General features: G+C 36.0%; 1 protein-coding gene across 2 annotated transcripts in view; it reads left to right on the top strand.

Moving 5' to 3' along the window:
* Positions 1-6,926: 6,926 nt before the first annotated feature.
* Positions 6,927-15,819, top strand: part of TRERF1 (transcriptional regulating factor 1) — a 60,443-nt gene continuing 51,550 nt past the window's right edge. For both annotated transcript variants that reach the window (XM_072409802.1, XM_072409801.1), the window contains exon 1: positions 6,927-6,947. The gene's annotated coding sequence lies outside the window, so the exon portion shown is untranslated. The remainder of the gene's footprint in view (positions 6,948-15,819) is intronic.

Genomic DNA, 15,819 nt, shown 5'->3' with positions numbered 1-15,819 from the left:
AATAAAACAACAGTGAGGTGCCTGCTTTATTGGTTAACTCAATAGTTCCTGGCAATTTTAATTTGGCAGAATATAAAGCTTGCTAAAATATGTGTATTCTTTGTCATGTCTAAAGCTGGGTACACATGTGCAATAATTGTCGTTGGAAAGGATCCTTCACGATCCTTTCCAACGACTAAAGACTGCATGATTCATGAACGAGTGCTGTACATTGCTCTATGCAAAGGAGAGGGGAGAACGATTGAGCAGCACCCCGCTGCACGCTCTCCCCCTTCGCTTTCATTACAATCGTTCGTCGTCCATCGTCGGTGCCAGGACGGTCGATCGGACGATGGAGGACGGGCGCTGTACACATGCCAGATTCTTGTCCCATATCTGCCCTGAGCCGATTATCGGACGGGAAGTACATTGCAAGTATGTACGTAGCCCAAGGCTGGGTACACATTTGCAATAATTGTCGTTGGAGAGGATCTTTTTCTATCCTTTCCAACAACAAAAGACTGAAAGATGCATGAAGGAGTCCTGTACACATATGACCAGTCCCACCCATATAATAAAGAGTGCTCATTTTCTTCCCTCATTACTATAACAACTCCCCTAGATATGGTTTTTACTCATGGATTTGCATTTGTTTGTCACTCTCCTGGTGCTTGGAAGAGTATATGGTCTCGATTTCCAAAGCATAGCATCTGATAAGATCCAAATGTTTTTTTTCTGATGCCATATGAAATGATCATTGGGAACGATCCACCGACGTCGTGGTCAGCCCCGTAAGTCCCAGTCACAGCTTCCATTTATACTGGCGGTCCTCCATTTTCCTGGCTCTTCCAGGTTCAGGCCTTTATCTTTCATCTTTAGCCATATTAATTGGTCATACTGAAATTATATAACTCGCAAGCACATAGGAGTTTATTTTTTGCGGGCACCTTGGTATGCTGAGAAATTGTACAGAGCTGCGTGTGAGCATTCTAACGGAAGACTGTGAACAGGCAGACAAATTTGTGTTATTGCAGAAGAGGCATGTCTCTATTTCATAGCATAGCAGAAATACCAAAAAATTAAAAAAGCAAATATATAGTATACATATTGAAGGTTGAGGGTGGAAATGAAAGTTATCAATCATAAATTAGAGAATTTTTAACATTAGTCTATTGATTTGGTGATAACTAATGGCACTGAAACCAATAAGAGTGACATCAGGGGAAGAGGAGCAGGGCATAGTTGATAAGCCCTAGAAACTTAGCTGAATATTTAGTATCTTCTATGCCTAAGGTGCACATGCAGATAATGAGTTATTCACTTTTGGTTTGCTATGGTCTACTTACTGCACCTTGTATGGTCTACTTACTGCACCTTGTCCATGGCCCTTACTATACAAGCCCAGTGTTGTGTGTGCAGTAATGGATATGTGAAAGTCTTCAGAAGTTCCATACTCACCTTGTCACACATTCTCACCCCACACACCACTCGGTTTCAGTTATATGTGATGTCTGTCTCCAGCAGTGCCTGTGATCTTCCCACTAAGTGAGCATCGGCGTTTTACCCAAAAACCACTGATAGCTCATTTTGTGTAATAATGTACTGTTAAGGCAGGTGGTTGGGTGAGGTTTACGGTGAAAGTTCTGGATTGACGTGTAGTAGCTCTGCTCCATGACTTAGCAACTACTGTACCAGAACATTTCATTTTCATTTAGAACTGTACGTTTTAGTAAGCTTGATTCCAATCAGCTAAATGCAGAAAAAAAAATATATATAAGCCGTTTTACCTTCCAAAGAATTAGTATTTTTATTTATACAGTTCTGAGTTTTGCACCTGACCCAGCTAGCTTGATGACTCTGCCTTACTGTACTAAAGTTAAGAAAAAAAGTTTGGTCACCTTTCTACCCCCAATTTTAATTGAGCAGTAAGGCAGCAAAAAAAATGAAGTTATCCCTCTGCTTTCTCTTTCATCATTGTGTTCTTTCTTAGTCTTAATGAAGGACACTTGACTGGCTCCTGGAGCTACCCCTAACACGACTCTGCACAAGCAATAACAAGAGGCTGGAATCAAATCTAGATATTTACAAAACACACATTCTTCTGTCCTAACCAAGCTATTATGGTTGTAGGGCTCGGTCACCCCCTTCCATCTCCAGGGCTTTAATATTAGTTAGTGGGGTTGGGTGTCACAGTGACTTGGCCAGAAGTCAGGCATGGGAAGTGGGTAACTGCCAAAAGACATTTCAGCATGCCTCATTGGATTTACTGTAAATAGCCCTTAAGCCTCCTCTCCTAGTACCTTCTGTCCCTAATTCCATCCAGTCCCGGATTAAGGTCTATGTTTTGGTAAGTCAATCTAATACAGTGTTTCTCAACCAGGGTTCCTCCAGAGGTTGCTAGGGGTTCCTTGAGCAATGAGCAAATTGTGCCTCTCAGGTCAATTTAACTGACACTAATTATCTTTTTGGCTATCTGTAAGGGTGACATTCTTCCCACTGGCCAGTAATATTAAAGGTATTTCTCCCATTGACCATACTGAAAGCTGGGGATATATGAATTACAGCAGGGCTTCCCCAAGACCTGAAAAGTATTTAAAGAGTTCACCCATGTTACAAAGGTCGAGAAACACTGATCTAAAACATATAGTTCCTTGGTTTTCAAATACCCATGTTATCTGCGATGGCAGGTTGCTGTAATAAAACTTATTTACACCTTTTTGCTGCAGGGGGTAAATATTTTTTGACCAAAGATTTTGAAAAGTATGTTGATTTTTTTTTTACTTCAAATTATGGTCTGATTTGTGTGGATCAATAAAAAAATCAAATCAAATTACAGGATTAGTTAAACAAAAAACTACAAAATGCATAAAAATCCAGTAGGAAAGTTCTAAATCTGTAGGTAAATTGCCAGTAACTGCTCAAAGAGAGAACTGTGGCATTAGATATAATTGATTTTTTTAAGCGAGTATTGCTTCTGAAGGAAGATAATTGGGACCATGAACTAAAGGCACCTTACAAGTATCACAAATTCTAATCATTCCTCATTCATAATATTTTTTCCATTATAACAATAATGTATATATGATTGTCCCATCCTTTCTCATTTTGTAATGTGTTTTGTCTGCTTCTTCAAGAAGAACTGAAGCTGGAACATGATATTCCTTCTATAATAACATATACTTTAAGGTATTATACAATCTCCATCAAAATAACAATTCAATTTGACCATCAAGAAAAGTATAGACTTTTGGTGTATACCCAAAACTTTAACAACGAACACGTATTCACAGAACATTCACTCCAATAGTAGGTCCTCAAGTGGGACTGCAAAAGACAAGTTTAGTGTCCACAAGCAACCTGCATGGCTTTAAATAATTTATGAGCTTTGTATAGTAGTTCCATTTCTTTTATCCTAACCTAAACTCTAATAATTGGTATTCATTATTCAGATATCAGCTGAGCATTAACTTCAATTTATATTTCTTTGCTGGGTGCCTTCCCCAGTTTTCAAAACTTATAATAAGGAGACAATATTATGATATAGATTCCAATTAGGTTGTCTGTAGATTATGCTGCTGAAGAAAATAGGATGCAAAAGTATAGGTGTAAAAGCAAAAACCCGCCCTGCTTTTCGTGTTGCCAATCTCTTTCTTAAACAGTGACTTACCCTGCAACACCATGTTGCAATGCTGGGTCTCCTGGAGCAACATGGCTCCTTCTACGGACCCCTACATCATTACAGGACATAGTAGTGACATAGGGTTCATAGGCAAGGGCATCTGTCCCTAAGGTGACTTAAGAATTAGGCCCCTAAGTTCTAAAAGCCCCATGTCTTTCTACCACATAACATGTTTTAGGTTACCCCTTGGACAGTAGCATTAAGTCCAGTGGCATAACTAGGTAAGGGGAAACCCATACTGGTGGCTGCCATTCAAGGGATACCAGGAGGCCTTCCAGATAAGTTTTTTTTCCTTTAATAAGTCCATTAAAAGAATAAAGTCAAGATAGATTCCTAAATCAAAAAAAGATATTTGTTGGTGTAGATAGTTTAAATACCCCTTTCCACCAACCCAAATTTTTCCACATTTTATTAGGACTGGAACGGCTAGATCTTGTCCAGAGGAATCCTGATATTTAGACAGTCATCTGAGAATCGGAGCTTCTTGTTGTCACTGGGCACCTGGGGTGGGGAACTGGATTCCCCCTTACACCATAAAAACAAGAACTTATTGACACAACCACATTCGGGGCGAATGTTTAATCTTTAGTTGCTTCTTGATCCTGAGTTTGTAATAAAAATGAGGTAGTACCTTAAAGACTAAAAAATATGTTTGATTGTGTATTATTTAGGAATCATGTTCAATACAAAATAACTGTTTTGCAGAAACACCCTGTCTTTGGACTATATTTACTTTGATGACAGTTTGTATTAAAAGAGGCAATTTTTGTAATTTAGCTGTCTGTTTTTGAAAAGGGAAAACCTATTTCTATATAGCTTGATGCAGATATCACTGGTTTAATTTGTGACTGAAGACAAATTGGTACCTGTGTGTGGTTAGCGGACAGAGATGGTTATTTATTAATCTCAGATAATGCCGTTATTCTCACTTATACACAGAAGCTTGCCTTGACCTGATATTAGGGCCATTACTATCACTGGTTAATGAATAACACAGGCTTATTCCATGTTGAATGTGCTTGCTTGGGAAGCTCAGTTTCAATGCCTTTTAGTCCTATTTTCAGCTAAATATTATCTATATATATATATATATATATATATATATATATAAATAATTCATTATCAATGCATATAATTGGCTCACACAGTTTATTTAGATTATTTTGCCCTCCTCGTTATCTAGCTTCACCTTGAGTGTCAGGTCTGATAGTTTCTGGCTTTTCGGGTAGCTGACCAAATGCAATGAGGTTGATATACCAAAGGAATTTAGGTTGTTCATATAGCAAAGTGAATTATCCCTTTGCAAGTCACTTAGCTTAGTAAATGAAATGAAGCTCTGCTGACTTCAACCTTCCAATCATGTGCAGGGAAACCCTCAAGAAACCCCTAGCGACCTTTGGAGGAACCTTATAGTTCCATAGAACCCTGGTTGAGAAACACTGCCCCGCGTTTGAATTTTTTAAACATTGCAAGCAACGTTATAGATAACGCTTTTAAATGTGTCTCAAGGAAACGCCCAGGTGTAGATTAGCCCATAGGAATGCATAGAAATAGGGAAAATGTCCGTGTAGACTAAGCCAAAGGTAAGATGCAATTTGGATTCATAAGAAGAATTGTCCCTACAAGTCAATGACAGGTATAAAGACTTATCTTAGAAAAACTTAGTGACTTACCGTTAGAAAAAAGATTCAAGAGAATTCCTGATTAGGCTGTTACCTTTTTGTATATTTTTGTACCAATATGTAGATACAGTAATAGTTCTAGAAAAAAAGTTGTGTTGTGTCTTCCTGCCATCTGCTATTTACGGGATGTGTAGGCTTGGCTGTCAAAATAAAGTAGTAGAGACGGGAAAATTTAAAGCAGCAAACTTTTTGAATGACAAAAAATGTTAAAAGTGTTCTTTGCTAACCACAGGAAGACACATTGAAGCACAATGGCTCCACTCCGGTATCTATCTCAGAGTCTGCATCTTCTACCCTATGATGTGTGGTTGACTGTGTTAGATCGATCTCACTTTACCAACATTATCTGATGTTTACCGTATGGTATACGTCTACATATTCTTTCTTCTGTTTTTTTTTTCATTACATAGTTCCGTTTGTTCAATCAAAAAACAACAAACAAGACTGAATCATGAGGGCCTTAGCTGCTATCAGGACTGAGGAATATAAAATAAAAAGTAAAATAAGGTCATGTCTTTTTTAGACCCACAAAATGGGGTAATACAATATAAATTAACCCCTACTTTTTGACTTATTTTTTGGAGTAACATTGGTTTTTACTGCTGTCTGTGGTCACACTGATGAGATTGAGCCTGGTGACCACTTTTACAGAAAATCATGGAAATTTTCCAGTTAGGACATACGTTCTGGTGAAAGCTGTCCAGGGATCAGTGGTAATGGGCTTGTGTTTGCTTCAAACAAGTTTTGCATTCATATTTATGTTAATTTAAATTCCACTTGAAGAAGGTGAAATGCAGGTAAATAAATTCTGAAAATTATAAAAAGCATATCAAACTGATGTAGGGACACCATCAACCCAAGCCCAACACTAGGCTTGATGTTTGACTTAATGTACATGTCAAATTTTTGAATTGAATTTTGGCCATTGGGCTGAAAAAAGACGAACTGAGCTGAGTGGTTTTGGTCCCCAAGGTTTGGTTCCCCATGAAGTACCCAACCTGGCTGTGCATCTGTTTTCAGATTCCACAATCAGATTTCTCTTGGACCAGAAAATAACCAGAATTTTGCCCTATAGACTGTATTGGGATTTGAATTTGGCTACTGAATCAACCCAAACATTGGGGTCAATTTAACTGAACTCCTTGCAAACTGAGCGAAGGCAAATTTGACCAACTCTACCTAACACTTGTCGACACAAGTTCTTAGGGATGGTTTCTCCTTGTTTTTAAGAGATTTTTCTGTCCAATTTTGAGACATCCAAAAGCCCCAAGACTGCTGTTAGGTGTCGCCATTTTGGATGTAATCTCCGTCACCCCAGTAGACTCATATCTGTCACTCTATTTATATTCTATAATTTCCACCTCTTCCCATGTGGCAGATACATAAAAGTTGTGTAGTAGGGGCAGGGGAGGAGGGGCTGGGCCAGCACAGAGAGTAATTAAACACTCCCAGGCGAAGGAGAGCGCTATGACATGCCAGGAAGGTGGGGGCTGTACTAGAGAACTGACTAGTCATTTTTTTTTTTTTTTTTTGCAAGTTCAAAGGCACATTGCACGTAAATAAAAATCATTTTTGCAATGGAAAATGGAAATGGAAAATCGTTACAAGTAAGCATTTAAAATACTTGATGTTTCTGTGTCTCCTTCCTATAATTTTTATAAGTTGGTAACAGGGTTTCTTTAAGAATGACTCCGGGAAGAACTACACTGTGGGCTGTGAATTAGAATAAAGGCAACTGATATCTATTTATTTGTGCTGCCATATTGCAACATCATAGAAAGAATTTCCTCTTTTATTGTAAGATTCAAAAATGTAAATGTAAAAAATGTATTAATGGGTGACTAAAGGCAAAACACATTTTGTAGAATATGAATTCCTACTTTTAATATTTACTTTTCGCATTTATCCCAACGCCTGCAACTGTTGCATTTGCTTAACAGTTCAGTTTGTGTGTAAATGTAGCAAAAAAAAAAAAAACATGCAAAATACAGCCATGTAAAACAATATACAGTTATCAGACAATAATGATATTGTTTTTATTATTTATGAAACAATTTGCAGAAATTATATATACAAATGTATCAAAAACAATTCATACAGCTGTGATGGATTCACAATTCAGTGAGACGATCTTATATTTCTGGAGAACTTTGGACTTCCAATATTTACCAGGTCCATTCTGCTGCTGCATTACAAGGTGATGTCCTATTTCATTGTACAAAATGAGTTTGTACAAAATTTTGTTTCATTGTACAAAATGAGTTAAAAGGGGCTGGGGCTATTTATTTTTTATTTATAAAGATGAAATAAGTAAAATTCATAAGGATATAGGAATAGAGGGCGGCAACAAATGGAAGACAATCCTAAATCCTAACTGTGTGTGTCTTTAGGAAGACAATCCTAAAAAGACACACACAGTCCCCCAGATAAGATTCAGTCACCAGTTCCCCCATCACCACTGTCATCCAATTTGGTGGAATGGACTTTTAAGCTATCGTAAAATATAAACTCAATTCTTATGTATTGTAAAATGAATGGGTAGAGTCCTTTTTTACTCCCATTCAAAGTTTGTACCCATTATGTACACCGACTTGCCATCTGCATTCCCTATATGTTTTACAATGCTATGTATTATGTTGGAGTAAATGATAATTTTCTTTCAAAGTAAGGACTTTAGCATAATTTTGGTTGTTTAACAATTTAGGTGTGTCTGCTTTTATTTTATTTTTTCTATAAATCCTATATATATATGTTTTCTAAATTTTAACTAGATTTAATGTACATTGCTGCGTAATATGTTGGCGCTATATAAATCCTGTTTATTATTATTATTATTAATAGTAATAATAATAACAATATTATTAATAAATTTTACTTATGAATTAGGAGCAAAATAATCTAAAAATGAGTTTCCACTGGTGAAAAAAAATTGTAATAATTATGTAAAGAGATATGTAGATCACTTAAATGATATGGGATGGTAGGTGATGAAAGAAACAATTGATTGGAAACTAAAACCTCCTATAGGACTACAAGTTTATAGGAAAACAAAAATTTTAGAATATATACTTTGGAGGTTTTTAACTTGAACCCTTCGCTTTTGAAGGAAGATTTGATTGGTAGTTACGGCTAGGGGCTGGGAGGATTGGTCCTGATGCTCCCTTTACATTTAGAGTGTTTGTTTTCACAAAATTATACAGATAGATATTATTTGGTTTTTTTTTTATGTTCTGTAATAGCTTAGCAGTAGTAGTCAAAAAATATTTCAATTCTTTAAACCTTTTTTTTTAAATTGTGGCCTTTCCCCCTCCCTTTGCTTTCACAAAATAATTGTACATTTTTTTTTAAATGTTCATTTTATTATTATTATTTTTTTTACTGTTTAAATGTTACAATATGTTTTATTGGGTGTGGCTATTTTTGATTTTAGTTACAGCTAAATTTTTGATCTTTATCTCTAAAAATAGAATCCTAGATTAGGTTCTAAAAGATAACTATTACGGGAACTGAAGAGTGGAATTTGGTTGCCTTGGAAACACAAAATGTTTATTACAAGATTAAAAACAGGAAACCAAATTCAGGAATTAAACAGGAAACTCCAAATTCTAACTAATTCATCAGTGAGTTTTGAATATATGTATTAAAAAAAAAAAAAAAAACTTTCCCTGAAACTTTTTTTTTCCTTTGAGCTGTACAATTGCAATTATTTTGTGTGTATATTTTAAAATTACTTCCATTTTGGTCATTTAGAAACTAGAATTTTGAGTGCTGTGTGAATTTTGGGGTCTTTACCCCCCCACACACCTCTTTCGTTTTACCTGTATTATCTTATGTAAAATTCCCGTAACCTGTATGTGTGTTCTTTCTGTTGGTTTCAGAGCTGTGATTTTTTCCAGTTCTGTGAATTATATGTACTTTTTACCAGATCCAGCCCCCAGTTTTTTTTTTCATTTCGATTTTTTTCTACATTGGCACGTTTTGATTGTGTGACATTAAGACAAGTCATCTCTTGGAGCAAACATTTCTTTTAGAACATCTCAAGCTATGTTGCACTTGAGATCAACTTAATATTAAACAATAAAATTGCTTGTGTGAAAAACTACTTAAAAATATAAACTTCTTAAAACTTAAAATTCTTTTTTTTATATATATATATTTTTTTTGCACCTTTTGGGTCTGGTAAAGATATTATTAAAACATTAATGTTATATCTGTAATGATTTTAATAAACATAAATAAACCTGTTGGCTGAGTCAGAAATTTGAAGCTATCCTCTGGTTCATGTACAAATACTGTTTTTTTTAAACAAGAGTCTATTTCATTTTCCTAGTTCCTATCTTATCAGTAGAATGATTAGCCTTTTTGTTGTAGATAAAAAGTAGGATGATCTGCGTGGTTTTTTGAAAGGAAAATGGGCTGACGCCTCTTGGTCTACCATACTTGTCTAGAGATTGTTACATTATTTGTGTACTTTTTTATTGTCTTGCATTTGCCTAAAGCTAAGTACACACTTCCAATGTTTCTTGCCCGATTATCGGCTTAGGGCCGATTACGGATGAGAATCTGAAGTGTATACAGCGCACGTCGTTCACCGCCCGAACGACCATCCTGGCGGATCCACGGACGATGAACGACGAATGATTGTCATGCAAGTGAAGGGGAAGAGCAGGGGGCCTCTCCGTCGTTGTCCCCCCTCCCCTCTGCATACAGCAGAACGGTGCTGTAATGGTGCTGTATGTACATCACTCGTTCATGCATAGTGCAATAATAGTCATTGGAAAGGATCGTGAAAGATCCTTTCCAACGACTATTGTGTATGCGACACGTGTGTATGCGGTTTAACTTTCGATCTAGGGCCACAATGTGAAAGTTCCACTAAAGTTAGGTAAAGCAGCCTTTGTCAACCTTTTTACCCCAGGGGAAACTTTTAAATTATTCCCAGGTTTCAGAAAACCCCTACTAAAATAATTCAATTGTGTGTCAGTGGAATAAATGGCCATTGCATTATTGATGAGCTGAAAGAATGTTCCCCTTACAGTTGTGGTCTGAATGCCACCCCACAGCCACCGTTTGTTGTTATTCTGCTGGCTCTGAAAAGTGGTCTTGGCACCAGAAAATGGTAGGTCAACCATCCACAGGTCAAGGAACCCCTAGCAATCTCTGGAGGAACCCTGGTTAGGAATGGCTGCAGTATAATATTAGAGTATACAGTACGTGATGGACTCTGAAGTTACTTGCCGCCTCCTCCTACAATAGGGTGCAACAAGCAACTTCTTAGTACAGGACTTATCCTTTATATAATATATTCTAATATAGTGCGTAGCTCCTATGGAAAACTCTTTTCTCATTTTGGATAGGAGTAGCATGAAGCCTTCTTCCAAGTATTTATATCTGATTTTATTCTCCTGTCTCTGTCTTGGTGATAGCGGTCCTGACCTGCATTGAATGTAAGAAGAACTTTACCAGATATGTTTGCATTAATGAGCATTATGTCCCCCAGAAGTATGAAGAATTCTGTGCATAAGCCATATAATGATCTGTTTAGTCTGTATTTTACTTTTGTATTCACTGCTTGGGAGACAAACTTAAAACTCCTATCAGTTTTTAGAATGTTATCACCGCAAAAAAAGGTCTTCTAAGGGTCATTGCATGAGTTGTATGAGTTATTTTAAAGCCGAGTAAAACTAATAGGCTATTTAAAGTTCAAATAAAAAGAGCAACATTTACAGCAATACTTACATATATTTAACCAGTACTGTGGCCAACAAAATGTCTTTTTTTGCTACTACATATCCTCAGTTTCCCAGGCTGAATGATGACCAGCATCTTTCATCTCACTTCTGGGTCCAGACAATCATTGAGCTACTCCAGCTTGTAATGTAATAGTGAAAAGAGAATTACCGGACTTTCTTTTACCTTTTCTCCTTCATTCAGCATTCTCCTTGGCACATGAACAATTTGTTTTTTTTTTAGTTTAGGTTCTCCTGTCTTTAAGAGTCTTCTACTAAATTAAATTTAGTTACAAACACATCAATATTATGGCCACTTTGTTTGCCACCTAGCAAATTCAATATATTCAATATATTCAGTATATATATATATATATATACATACAATGGGACTTTAACCCATCTTAGAGAGGTCTTTATTTTCTCTGTATATGAAAAGGTTTTATGTATTAAATGTCTTGACTTATGCCTGACAAAGCAGACTTTGCTGGCTGAGAAACGCTTTGTGATTAAATGTTGAGACATAGGCCCTGATTTATTAAAGCTTTCCAAGACTGGAGAGAATACACTTTCATCAGTCAAGCTGAGTGATCCAGCAAACCTTGAATGGATCTGGTCCAGAACTGAAAACATTTGCTAACACATATCAAATGTATTTTAGGAAATCCATTCTAGGTTTTCTGGATCACCCAGCTTCACTCCCCAGCCTTTGAGAGCTTTAATAAATCAGGGCCATAGTTTTATGCTTGAAAATGGAATTTAATGTTTCCTTGTTTCCCCTTGTCCTAATGCTTAGTTACCTTCTTTGTTGACATTAAATGTATATACATTGATTGACATACAATTCTTGCATTTTTGTATTCAAAAGCTATACTATACTTTGCTATACATTACTATACTATACTTTTGTTATATATACCATAATGTCCTTTGTTTGCAGCAACTTCAGCCAATTAAAATTGGAAATACTAATTACATAGCTAAATATGACACAGAATTTTTATTTTAGTTTCATTTTATCATTAAAAAAAATTCAGGTGCAATCCTACAATATGGCACAGCAATTTAGTTGGTAGAGGTATACAACCACATCAAGCCTTTTTATTAACTAATTCATGATTGTTAGTGAATATTTTGGGTGATAGTTTTAAGGACAGTTTCTGTACACACGGGGGTTTGACAATTGCTGAGGAGCTTCACCTAAAAAGAGGTGAAAACATACATCATGGTATACCTGTAACAAGGCTAGATTTTCATCTCAGTAATCATGAACGATTGTTTTGGGCAACAATATTCTAGTATAAATCTTTATTGTGTTCTCAAGAAAACACATTGTTGCCCATAGGAACCTATTTTCAACTCTGCACTGAACTTATTTTATTTTGTAAACTTAATAATGATCAGAAAACTATGTTCTTTATTAAACTTTTTGTATAAAAACCTCAGACTTTAACCCATAAGATATGATTAACTGGCAGGATATGCTTAAACGCATTACATGAATCAGTCATTCAAAACTATGCTTTCCTTGAAACAAAATAGTATGTGTAAGCACTACTAAATTTTTGAGTAAAAAAATACTTTTTGGCTGGTGAATCAAAAATGCTGCTTTGTCAACATCAACTATAACCTTAAACTTTAACCCATTAGGCTGTAACTTAAATTGTAACTTCACCCCTGCTCCTAACACTTCTCCATGTGGGTGGCGACCCCTGTATCCTGACCCAACTTTAGTAACCACCCAAAAACAGCCGGGTGGTTACTCCTTAGCACTGGTCGAACCCCTTCAGCAAAAGGCATAAGCTAACAAAATGACACAGTGCCCTTGATAAATTCCTACAGATTTTTTAGTAATGCTTGAACAATATTTTCTTCTACTTTCTAAATAATATAAAATAGGCTATCCAGAAGAACATATTATGTCATTTCATGGCATACAGTCATAAATTCCAATACTCCCAAGGTTATTAATTAACATTGGCATATCATCCTTTCTGAGTTATTCATTAATCTATTGAGCTGTATTGTGCAGCGTCCTTCATATAATTTGATGTACTCATCAATAATATACATAGATTATTCTGTGTAATTAGTGTTCTAATTTAGTCTGTCTTCCTAGGCTGGGTTTGATTTTTTGGGGTGGTGTTGAATAACTATTAGGTGTTATTGTCTCCTAGTTAAGAACCTACTAAAACATTGTTTTTATATCTTATTTAAAATAAAATATTATCAAACTATCTTTTAGAATTGGAGAATTCTTTATGTCTAAAATTGTTTACTAAAAAAATGTAGCCAGGTTGAAGATTTATACAGAGGTTAGGAAGGAATTTTTTCCATGTGACGACAAATTGGATCACATTTTATGAGGGTTTTTCTTTTATTTCCTATAACCTCAGGGTTTAGAGGAAGCTAGGTGCTTAAGATATTTTTTTAACTCTGTTTTAGTTGAAATTAATTTTTTTTTACCAACTGTGTAAAATATACAGTATTTCTTAAATATAATTAGGACCTAATTTTCCCTGCTGTGGAACTATATTCATTCAAAAAAATGTCTTAAGTTTTTAAAGGAGTCTAATAAATTGGTTACCATTATTAGAAGTTTTTCAGTTTTTGAATTTGTTTTTTACAGAGAATTACAAGGTCTAAATCTAATGTAGAATACAAGGTTTGACTTCAGCTTTGTTCTATATCAAAGACCAAATAAAGCCAACATTGAATAGGGCAAATTTTCAAAGAAACTATGTTGATTATAATAACCTTTTACCTATAACATTTTGAATATAACTTTTCAAATTAAATTAACACATTTGTAGCTGTGGATCCTGTAAATGAGCATCTATACCAGCAATTATCAACCTTTATATTTTGAGGTACCCTTGAAAAAATCTCAGAATAATTTAGAGAAAAACCTTTTACATTTCTGGCCAGTGGGAAGAATCTCACCCTTACAGATAGCCAAAAAGATCATTGGTGTCAGGAAAGCTGACCTGAGAGTCACAAATTCATTGTTCATTGCTCAAGGAACCTCTAGCAGTCTCTGGAGGAACTTTAGAGTTCCACAGAACCGTGGTTGAGAAATGCTGATGTATACAGACCTAAGATCTCACATGCCGTTTGCTTTCTTATTAACATATTTGTTGTTTTTTGCATTTTAGAACCAACAAAATTAACACTTTTCTATGGATTGCCAGTTTCCTTGCTGCTATTAAAAATGTCAGCCCGGCAACCCCTATTTTTTATTTTCAACCCCTATTTTTTCTTGTCAGGCCAACTGTCGTGGGTCCTTTGTGAGGCAGAAGTACTGAATGGCTACTTTGAAAAAGTAAGCAAATCAGTGCCTCTGATTTAGGAAACTTGAAAACATCTTGGCCTCAATGACTCATGGTAGAAAAGGACTGAAATCATCAACTGGTCAAATTCTGTAAATAATCAGACTGTCGTTTTTTTCTAGCAGCAGCAAAGATTACTGGTGGGACCTCAAGTTAATTTTTGAGTTTAGGACCTTAAAATGTCAAGTTGCTTAAATGGAACCTAACTATTGGTGCTACCAGCAGCTTCTACCATAATGTAAAACTGCATATTTGCATACCGGTATTATGGTAGACATAACTCCTAAGTCCCCTTCAACAGAGATTTTTCTGTTGCTGCATCATCTCTCATTTCCAAAGTCTTCTTCATTCATACTTTTACTATAATTCCTGATATACCTGATATCAATATTGGGCATGGGTTTCCTCCCACATTCCAAAAACATGCAGTTAGGGTAATTGACTGTAAGCTCTTCGGGGCAGGGTCCTCCCCTCCTGTATCACTGTCTGTATTAGTCTGTCATTTGCAATCCCTATTTAATGTACAGCGCTGCGTAATATGTTGGCGCTATATAAATCCTGTTTAATAATAATAATAATAATAATAATAATTGACATCAACAAATTGACCTTAGCCGGGGTTAATGACATATGACTATGACTATGGTATGAACATTAAATTGTGAGCCCCTTTGAGGGGCAGTTATTGACATGACTATGGACTTTGTAAAGCGCTGGATAGCATGTTGAAGCTATATAAATACAAGGTAATAATAATAGCATGTTGGCACTGAGAAGCAGGGAAAGAAGTCTTATCTCAGTGTAACCTTTAGGCTATGTTCACACTGACCACAAGGTTTAATTTTGTTTGCCACTTCCTCATTCCAGGAGAGGCTGCCTCTGCCGAGACCCCATATGTAGCTCCTTCTGGAGGCAGCTCCATTTAGAATGAATGGGGGTAGTAGTGGATGGTTCTAGTACTGTTCTAGAGCTGTCAACATAGCTCTTTAAGAACCAGCACTGCAAGTGACTGATCAGCAGCAAGGAACCAGCCATAGGGGGCCACAAGGGATCGCTCGATCCTGAAGAAGGTCCGGACCTGCTCTTAGCTAAATCAACGTGGAACTTACATCATCCTTCCCCTCTGCATACCCTCATTTCAACATAGCAAAATTGCATTATCTTCAATGAAGGAGCTTTAAAGTGAAGGCGCTTCAAAGCACAGCCACATCTAGCAGGAAGCAGAATCTGCATATATAATGGGCAAGTACTGTAAGGCTGCCCCTATGTACAGAACTATTTATAAAGGTTCTTTAAAAAGATTCTGTTAAAAGGTTCTACTTATAAATGTTTGCAAACGTTTACCCAAAATGTACACATTTTTTTACATTGGATTCAATAGGAAAAAATTAAGAGCATAAGTTAACTCACACATTTACAAT

Source organism: Pyxicephalus adspersus, chromosome 4 (assembly GCF_032062135.1).
Source record: "Pyxicephalus adspersus chromosome 4, UCB_Pads_2.0, whole genome shotgun sequence".
Lineage (NCBI taxonomy): Eukaryota > Metazoa > Chordata > Amphibia > Anura > Pyxicephalidae > Pyxicephalus > Pyxicephalus adspersus.
Note: the sequence above shows the minus strand (reverse complement) of the source record. Positions and strands in the feature narration are given on the sequence as shown.